At 43.3% G+C, this 10,570-nt stretch overlaps 1 long non-coding RNA gene across 1 annotated transcript; it reads right to left on the reverse strand.

Moving 5' to 3' along the window:
• Positions 1-895: 895 nt before the first annotated feature.
• Positions 896-8,799, reverse strand: LOC116422009. The gene is made up of 3 exons (XR_004232615.1): positions 5,941-8,799; positions 4,756-4,955; positions 896-2,038 (listed from the first exon to the last, which is right to left on the reverse strand). It is a non-coding gene; the product is annotated as an uncharacterized LOC116422009 (long non-coding RNA).
• Positions 8,800-10,570: the final 1,771 nt, after the last annotated feature.

The raw sequence follows: 10,570 nt of genomic DNA on the forward strand, positions 1-10,570 counted from the left end.
GCAAATAACTGGATTTGTAGAACCCTCGCTAGAACTGACCTCAAAGGGAAACTTGTTTAGGCCCTTTTATACTTTTATTTAAAATAGAACTTGATTTTTAGGGGTTATAAAGTTAAGTGAGGGTCTCCCTCCAGGCGGGCAGATCAGACCTTAAGGGCTCACATACATGGCAGATACTCTTGTGTGCTTAAGCACCTACTTTGTTAGTGAAATAGTTCTGGGTCCAGGAAAAAGTATGAAGAGACAGACAGAGAAACAGAAAGAGAGACACAGAGACAGGGGCAGAAAGAAAAAAAGGGAGAGAGAGAGAGAGAGAGAGAGAGAGAGAGAGAGAGAGAGAGAGAGAGAATCAGACAGACAGAGAGTCAGAGAAAGACATAGACAGAGAGAGTCTGTAGAAACCTTTTAATCATTTGAAATGCAGTCTGAGTTGTCAGTGACAGAAGATTGTCCCTGGAGATGGCCGGGACCCCATCTGAGCTCAGCTGTGACCGTGTAGACAAGAGACTGACACAAAATGTCTCCAAGTCTGCCAAGGCTCCGTCTCCCAGGATGGACACATCGAACACAAAAGCCAAGGACTCAATGGGCCTGAAAATTGAGCGCACATTTGTCTCTTGGAAATCATTGCTGCGCTTGATTTTGTGATGGAGGAGAGGGAGAAGCCCAGTGACCATTTCTCCTCCTTTCCCATTTCTAGCAAAGCAGGCCTTCAGTCCATCAACATATATTTATTGTGTGCACCCCCCATCTATATCCGTACTCAGAGCACTGGGGGGAACAACAAAGACAGAAAACACAATTCCTAGAGAAAATGCCCTTTGGGGAGGGCCCAAGTCAGGTGCAAGTGTCTCTGTAACGTGGCAGAGGGATGCGGCCTCACGTAAAAATGTTATTTTTTTTTTGGTGGAAAGAAATGTCCTTGACTTGTTTTCCCTCTGAAAGACGCCCAAGTGTCCGATCGATCTCGTGGCTTGTTACCAGGTAGGCAGTAAAATAGGAACTAACTGCCATAATTCCCAGGTCAGCAGAAGTATGGCTCTCACTCCCCTGGAAGAGATTAGTGGGATCGCTGCTTGGCTGATGGGGTTTTCAGACTTTCCACAAGGCGCAGTTCAGAGCCGGGTTTGTCTCGCAGGCATTTAAAGAGAGCCCTCGGCCAGAGTGATCAGTTGTGCTTAGTCTTAAGGTAACTAATGAGATGGGAGGGCCAGCGTGGGAAATGGGGCAGATATGTCTGGGTGGCCATTACGGCAGCGAGTCACCATAATGAGCAGTTACAAATAAGAGAATTATTTGACTTTCTGGCCACACACGGTGCTCACTCCAGGAAACAGTCAATGAGGTCATTTTTAAAAGGTGGATTCTAAACAAAGTCCAGAGAGTTTCTCAATATTGGCTTTTGTCCCCTTAATATCTTAGACCACCCTTTGTTGGAAGATTTGGCGTAAGGAACAAAACGAGCCGGGCTGCCCAGCAAAGCCGATGCGGAGCCAGCTCCCAGAAGGCTACGTTTTGTTTGTGGTGGTTATTTGTAACATTTGGGCAAAGATGATTTATTCCCTGGAAGTTCTCTGGTTATGCTCCCTTCAGATTCGGAGTTATTTATCTGCTTCCAACAAATGGCTGGGTCTCAATGACATGAAATAGGACGCCTCTGTCCGGGTTCTGATACCAGCCTTCCAAAGACAAGACTGCAGAGGAACAAGACTTCCCATTCTGACCTTGGAGAGAAAAGGACAAAGCTTCCTGGGACCTGTCAGAATGCTTGTGGCGCCTTGCAATCATTCCGTGCCCTTCCCCAGCTTTCTGCAATTGTCCTTAATGAAAGGGGGAATGGAGTCTCTCCAGTGCCAGGTGGTGACACTCCCCTTTTGATGATCAGCCATCCAGAGGCTAACTGGGTTATCCCTGTCCCCTTATTCTTTACTTTCTCTGAAGTACCTTTTTGTTCGATGCAAAATGTCTCTTAGCTAAGCTATTTGCACTGCATGAAAATCCGTATTGACATTCACATTCTAATAAATCTTCAGGAACTCTGCCAAGGCAAAAAGGACAGTGAGAGCTAGTTTATAACCCAACAGCAGAGAGAATCCACAACTATTTCAGATTTTTTTTAAGTACCAGGGAAAACTCAGATAAGACCATTAGTTTGAAAAGGATTCCAGGGCCTGGCAGTGGGTCAGAAAAACTACTGCAGGCAAGTGAGGTAGTAAATCAGCCCTAGCGGGTGTTGGAGGTAGGCTGAGCAGGCTGCTGTCCTTGGTATTAATGAGCTGACAGAAAACCCAAGCCCCATTTTCTCAGATCCGTAATATACGTGTTAATGCGATAGTCATACAGGGGGAAGGATCTTCCAGATCATTAACAATGAAAGAAAAGCAAATTAAAGCAGCTCTGAGATTCCACCTCAGCCCTACCAAGTTGGCAAAGATGGAAATAGAAAAAAATGGCAAATGTTGGAGGGTCACAGGAAAACAGGCACATTAATACACCTTTGGTGGACTTGTGCCTGGGTCCAGCCAGTAGGACTATTCCCCCAAAGTCAAAAAAAGCATCTGTACCTTTTGACAGAGTTTCACTATTGCTAGAGCTATACCCCAAATATAAAAAAAAAAAGGAAAATTATCCATTTATACTCAAATATTGTAACTCTTTGCAGTGGCAAAGCACTAGAAACTGAGGGCACAGCCATCAATTAGGTAATGGCTGAATAAATTATGGTATAGAAATGTAATGAAATATTATTGTGCTGTAGGAAAATATAAAAGGGATGGATTCAGAGAAACTTGCAAAGACATATGTGAACTGATACAGAGTAAGGTGAGCAGAACCAGGAGAACAAGTTGTTGTTGTTTTTACAATGATGACAATATCATAAAAATGAGCAATTTGGAAAAAATTTTAAATTCTAATGAATACAATGCCTAACCATGATTCCAGAGGGCCAGAGAGAAAATATTCTATTAATCTCCTGAAAAAGAAATGATAAACTGAAGATATAGAATGTGACGTGCATTTTTGTTTTGATTGAATATGTGTATGTGTTATGAGGTATTTTTTCCTTTTTCCAAGGTGAGGGGAGAGCAAGGGAAAGAAAATTCATACATGTTAATTGAGAAATAAAATAATATATTATTTGTATATATTAATATATAACACCTACAACTAGAAAAAAACTGGGGATAATTATACAACAGAATAGCAATGAATATGCACCCACTGAGAATATGAGAAGTGAAATTCTAATTGGGGGATTAGGATTCATCAGAGAAGATTTCAGATCCTAGGATTTAGAATAGGGAGGAACATCAGGAGTCTTTGAAACCAATCTTCTCTTTTCAACAATGACTACATTAAGCATCAAAGAAATGGCTTGTCTCACTCAAAGGCACTCAGTCAATAGCTGAACTGTCATTCAAACTCATCTGTCACTTCTGAATCCAAGGCTGGCACAATAAACTGGAAAGCCTATTCTTTGGCTCTTATATTTGAGGAGAAACGTTTAAGTCAGATTAAAGTAGAAGGAAGCAACATAAATTGATGGTGAGGAGGAAAAGAATCCGATGTGCAAGCAAACAGCAAAGGACAGCATCTGAAGGAATAGGTGATCTGAAAACAGAAGCACCTAGCTTAGTGCCTGGTACAAAAAAGGCATTGAACAACTCTTTATTGAATGAATGAATGAAGTACCAAAAGAAGGTGATCATCAGTAAGGTAGCCATTATACATGTCCATTTTGCATAGAATATTCCCATACTCATGACTGATAACAGTGTAGGTCAAACTGGAGTCATGCTTAGCCATCTATACTGGAAAAACAAAGTGAATGAAAAATGCCTAGTTTATGACAGTCAGTGAGACAGGGCGTTCACTGATTTGGTTAATCAGTATACTTATTTTTAGTGGACATAATAGCCCAACCAGACTGCTGACCTTTACCAAATCCCATCTTCTTCACACCATTTTGTCCCAACCATGTGGCTGGGAATTGTAACACCACCAGATCCCAAACTGAAAATCACAAGTAACCCAAAGGGAGCACCTCATGGGCATCATCAGCATACTGCAACATGCTCCCGGCGATGATCGGAAAGTGAGAAGTATTGCCGAAGATAATAACAAGAAGTTGGGTCGCTCACAGTGAGGGCAGAAGACAACGAAGGAGCAATCTGAGCATGGAACCACCAGCCATAACATAGTAAAAGAATCAGAGCCTTATTTGGGTCCTTCATGGAAGGACCAGAGCGAGAATAATGAAGACAAGGTGGATGGGTTGCAAGAAGAATATCCACATATATGAAATAAGGGTAGCTATTTAGGAGGTCTGGCTGGAAGCTGTTGAAGAAATGGGGACAGTGGGACAAAGTACAGCCTTCCTCAAAAAGTAATAAACAAAAGTATTCCCTTGAAAGGTCATCTTCCAGTCTCAAAAGAGAAACTGGAGCCAAAGGGTGAAAGAATTTAAATGGCAAATAAGTAGTGGAGAAAATGATGGTGGTGGTAGTGATTCTGATGATGACATTTATATATGTGTGTGTGTGTATATATAGAAATATTATATATTTTTAATTGTTTCAAATTGGTATGGCTTCTCCTAGGGCCTCACAACAACCCTGTGAAATAGAGATTATTGACAATCTTACCCCCATTTTATAGATAAAGAAACAAACTCAGAGAGAAGTGACTTACAGAGTCACAATATTTGAAGTATCAGAAGTGGGACTCAAATCCACAAGTCTTCCTGGCTCTTACCCAAATCCAGTGTTTCCTGGGTCAGTCCAGAGTCCCCACATTTCTTTCTCTCCTCTGTTGGTTCCTGTGTTTCTCCCTGATGTGGCTGTTGGCCATGAGTTTGTCCTCATCCTTCTCATCTCTTCTGTTCTCTCCCTTGGTCATCTTCATTGCTCCCCCATTGAGCCACAACTTCTCTGGGCCTCAACTTTCTGTAAGTGCTTAGCAAATGTTAATTAGTGGATTGATTTTCCATTTCTATTTTATTTTATTTTTAATTTATGAAGAAAACAAACATTTCCATAACATGATAAAATAAAAAAGACGATTGTACATGAAACTTCAAATCTACAACAAATATCAAATATACAACAAAATCATCATGTAAATTTCTTTTTTTTTTCTTCCCTTCCCCCTAACCCTTAGAGGTGGCTCTCTATTTCTATTTTACTAAAATTTTAATAATCTGGATAAATCAGTTTATCTCATTTGTTGCAGCAAGCTCTTCCCTAAATATTTTACTAGTGAGCATCATTGGGTCATAGATCAACAGCTGAAACTGTCTTCTACTGGTGACTCATTTTAGAAGTGATGAAAGTGACCTCCAAAAGATGAAGTGTCCAGATTCATAGAGACAGTAAGTGTCAGAGGAAGGATTTAAACTGAGCTCCCCTGACTCTGGGACCAACGTGCTTTCTATCACATGACGCTGCTTGCTAATACCATCTGCTCCTTTATAGAGAAGTACTATACCAACAAATCATAGATTCTCAAGGATAATTTATAGTAATATTTAGCACTTAAATGGGACAGCTAGGTGATGTCATAGAGGATAAAGCCTGGACTCAGGGAGACTCATCTTCCTGAATTCAATCAGACATTTTCTAGCTATGTGACCCTAGGAGACTCACTTAAGCCTGTTTGCCTCAGTTTCCTCATTTGTAAAAATGACCTAATGAAAGGAATGGCAAACCACTCGAGTATCTCTGCCAAAAAAAAAACCCCAAATGGAGTCTTAGAGAGTCAGACAGGACTGAAACGACTGAACAAGAACAAAAGCTCTTAAGTAGCACGTTAAGGTCAGCAATGTGCTTTACATCTCATATTTCATTTGATCTTCACAACAACAGTGTGAGATAAATACTATTATTATCATCTCCATTTTCCAGCGAAAAAAAATCAAAGCTTAGAGAGATTGTGACTTACTCATCCAAGATCACAGAGCTGAAGTGTCGGAGGTAGAATCTGAACTGGGATCTTCCTCACTCCAAATCCAACATGGTACCACCCGGATCTATTGATGGAGATAATATCTGCCTGTAGCTAAATGTCTACCTCGGGCAGAGGGAATGGGGAGACTTATTTAGGCAGAATTTTCCTCGTTTCTTCTCCATGCAGATTTTATTAGGCAGTATTTTGATAGAATTTCTGGGTTCTTCCACACAAGAAGTATCATAAAGAGCGCCATTGAGAACCCTTGTGATCCGAAGGTGGGTCAGTAATGTAGCAAAAAAGCAGCACCAATGAACAGCTTTAGTAGCAGATAGTCACCCCCAGAAGCTAAAAGCAACAACAGAGATGGGTTTTCAGTGCATTGAGTGGATACTTTACGAAGCATGTTGCAGACAATTGCAAATCCTGGCCCAGAGAGACTAAATTCAGTAGAGTTTGATTTTCTGGAAAGGTTGGTTGATTAGGTTTTCCCAGAACCTGACTATCACAAATTCATTAATGTAAAGCCGGAAGGAACCTTCAGAGGCCTCCAAACCCAATCTCCTCATTTCATAGCTAAGGAGACCAAATCCCGCACAATTAAATGACTTACCCCAGACCACACAGGAAGTGAAAGATGTAGGATCTAAACTCAGACTCTTTAAAACTCCACTTTTTTTTCCTGTACCACATCGTCTCAGTTTGATTCACAATCTGCTGACCAAATGTCCTCTAAAATCCAATATTTTTTAAGAAGACTGTATTTTAAAAAGAGCCACTTCACATATTTCTAGCTAAAAAATAGCGGAAAAATACCATTTCCCCATAAAAGCAAGTGTACTGGATTTAGACTTGCTTGCTGAATCCTATAGGGATGAGAGGAGTCATCTGACTCTGACATATTCAATCATCTGCACCTGAAGAGCTGACTGAAGAAAGACTGATTTCTTTCTCTCCCCTCTCCTCATCAAATTTGCAAGGGAAGAGAATCCTACCGAAGGCCCCCCTGTGTGACCTCTGAAACATTTCTTGGTCCTACTTGGAATGACTGTGCAGCCAGAAGAGCCAACTATCCCCAATATTTTCATAAGTAGGATCTGAAATCCCCTCCATGGGAGATGTGGAGTCACTTTAAATCTCCAGTATTTTTGCAATGACACAATTAACTGTTGTCTGTATTTTCTTGTGTGATCACATTCTACCAGCAAAGCCTTTGGAGGGCAGCGAAGCTCTTCCTCTGAATGTCTTCATCACCTTCAGTGTTAAGGATCTCAATTCCTGAGCGGAATTGTTTAAAGGGCTGGGTGATTTTATGACTAATAATAACCTTTGTAATTATGCATGTTAGGAGAGACACAATCAGGAAGCAAACTGATTGCTTCGGATCTCAGGAAGGTCGTTTAGTTAAAACAGAATAGCTGTCTCGTACAGAAGTGAATACTGGCCAAAAGAATGGGCTTCCTATTTGAGGGTTTGAGTGCTGGGTCATTGATTGCCTTTAAACCTAGAGGACCTGAGCAGGTGGTTAAGTTCAGGGTCAGAGTTTCTAATCTGTGTCAAATGGTATTCTAAATTAAAATACTACTGTCAACAGTCATTCACGTCAGTCAATCAGCTTACAAGCATTGGGATGTACCTATTTAGCTGGTGATCAGTCCAGCTTCTGTACCAAATTCCCCATCACCTCTCCTGCCAGTCTTCCAGTGTTTGGAGAAAGAACACCAAGATAATTTCTTCTCCATTGAAAGATCCTGCATATAAAAGGTAGAGATCCAACCAACTGGTCCTTCCCCAGGCCACACAGTTGGCTTTAGCAACCTATAGTGTATCTCAAAATTTTCGTGACCTCCAGCTAATCTCATTCTCTTTTCTTTCCCTAGGAATACTGGCTCCAAGCTTTCACACTTTGGGGCTTCAGTGGGCTTATTGTGTTCTTTAAACATTTTAGCTTTTATTTCCTCACCCTCCTCAATTATCCAGATATCCAACTCGTTACACTTCGGGCATGCATAGGAAGGATCATTCCCTCGATCTTCTCCACCACAAGGACTCTTTAGACTTCATGCCCTAGAACTCTGAAATTTCCTCCTAACTTTCCAACTTCTGTAGATAATGAACCATCTGATTGCTCATATTTACAACCCGAGTCCTATCCTCTAGTCTTCGGTCTTCTTCACCCCATATTCAATCAGTAGCTTCAGGAATGGAGTTCCAGCTGAGATATTTGAAACCCTAAAAGATGATGGTGTTAAAATGCTGTCCTCAACAGGCTCGCAAACATAATAGGAACCAGGGAATCACAAAAGACCCATTTGTGTCCCAATCCTAAAGAAGGACAATGTCCAAATTACAAAATAACTGCCCTCGTTTCACACATCAGCAAGCTTAAGCTTAAGATTCTGCCAGCTAGACTTTGGGAACTGAGAATTAACAGAACAACAGGCGGGTTTTCAAAGAGGCAGAGGAACTAGAGACCAAATTGCCAGCATTTACCAGATTACCGAGAAAGCAAGAAAGTTTCAGAAAAAAAAAACATTTACTTCTGCCTCGTTGAATACACTAAAGTATTTGTGTGGATCACAGCAAAATGTGGCAAGGGATGGGAGTACCAGATCATCTTACTTGTCTGCTGAGGAACCTGTGGGCCAAGAAGCAACCGCTAGAATTGAACATGGAACAACTTTCAGATAGGAAAGAGTATGACAAGGATGTATGTTGTCAACTTGTATGTGGAGGACATCACGTGAAATGCCAGGCTGCTTGAATCAAAGGCTGGAATCAAGGTTTCTGGGAGAAATACAAAGAATCTCAGATGTGTAGGTGATGACCATTCTTATGGCAGAAAATGAAGAATTAAGAAATCTCCTGATGAGGATGAAAGAGAAAAGTATAAATGTTGGCTTGAAGATATATATATATATATATATATATATATATATATATATATATATATATATTTTAAATCTTGGCAATAGGTCCCATGACTTCCTGGCAAGTAGTGAGTGGAAGCAGTGTAAGATTTGATATTCTTGGGCTCAAAGTTCACTGCTGACAGTGATTGCAGCCATGAAATTAAAAGTAGCTTGCTCCTCGGAAGGAGATTTATGGCGGATCTGGACAGCATACTAAAAAGCAGACATCACCTAGCCAGCAAAGGTCCACGTCATCAAAGCTATGGTTTTTCTAGTAGCGATGTAGAAAGTTAGACTACAAAGAATTGAGACTTTCAAATTGTGTGGCTGGAGAAGACTTTCTGAGAGTCAGAAAGGAGACCAAATCAGTTAATATTCCAATTAATTCAGGTTATTTACTGTCAAGTCAAATATTTTGGCCACAAAATGAGAAAAAAAAAAAGAAGTCACGGGAAAAGACCGATGTTAGGAAAGACTGACGGCAAAAGGAAAAGAGACTGGCAGATGGTGGGATGGATAGAGAGCGTCACGGAAACAACAAACATGCACTTGGCCAGACTTCGAGAGAGAGTGGAGGATAAAGGGCCAGATGAGATGGGAAGGGCAGGAACTCTGTGACCGAGTTAATGCTACAAGAAAGGGTTAGCTCGGTGGAACGGGTGAGACGATGGTGACTTCTAGTTCAGGATGATTCATTCAATCCTACAACCCGGGGTCCACTTGTAGAACTATACCAAGTACTGGAGCTGGGTCCGCGGGTCACGGACATAACTAAAGACTGACCGCCAACAGCTGCTCCTCCCGACTCTGCCTCCCCAGCATCGGGGCATTTGTCCCTTTCTCTGCCCTCAAACCCCATCTACCGGGCCCCTGACTTCTTGCTGGGGCTTCTGCAATGGCCTCCAAACTGACCGTTCCGTTCCATTCTCCAGTCTGTTCTGCCCGAGGCTGTGAGACTGAGATTCTTAACGCAAGGATCTGAGCAGGTCGCCCCTCATTCAAAAACATTGCATCTGGGACGAAACAGCAGCCCCTCCTTTTTGCCCTTCAGATCTCCCCCCCACGGGCTACAGCTCCCGGGCGTGGATCTAGTCACTGCTGGCTTCCGGGCGTGGGTCTCCTCCCAGCTTCCGGGCCTGGGTCTCCTCGCAGCTTCCGGGCCTGGGTCTCCTCGCAGCTTCCGGGCCTGGGTCTCCTCGCAGTTTCCGGGCCTGGGTCTCCTCGCAGTTTCCGGGCCTGGGTCTCCTCGCAGCTTCGGGCCTGGGTCTCCTCGCAGCTTCGAGGCGTGGGTCTCCTCGCAGCTTCGGGCCTGGGTCTCCTCGCAGCTTCGGGCCTGGGTCTCCCTCGCAGCTTCGGGCCTGGGTCTCCTCGCAGCTTCCGGGCCTGGGTCTCCTCGCAGTTTCCGGGCCTGGGTCTCCTCGCAGCTTCCGGGCGTGGGTCTCCTCGCAGCTTCCGGGCCTGGGTCTCCTCGCAGCTTCCGGGCGTGGGTCTCCTCGCAGCTTCCGGGCCTGGGTCTCCTCGCAGCTTCCGGGCCTGGGTCTCCTCGCAGCTTCCGGGCCTGGGTCTCCTCGCAGCTTCCGGGCCTGGGTCTCCCTCGCAGTTTCGGGCCTGGGTCTCCTCGCAGCTTCCGGGCGTGGGTCTCCTCGCGGCTTCGGGCCTGGGTCTCCTCGCAGCTTCGGGCGTGGGTCTCCTCCAGCTTCCGGGCCTGGGTC

Source organism: Sarcophilus harrisii, chromosome 2 (assembly GCF_902635505.1).
Source record: "Sarcophilus harrisii chromosome 2, mSarHar1.11, whole genome shotgun sequence".
Classification (NCBI taxonomy): Eukaryota; Metazoa; Chordata; class Mammalia; order Dasyuromorphia; family Dasyuridae; genus Sarcophilus; species Sarcophilus harrisii.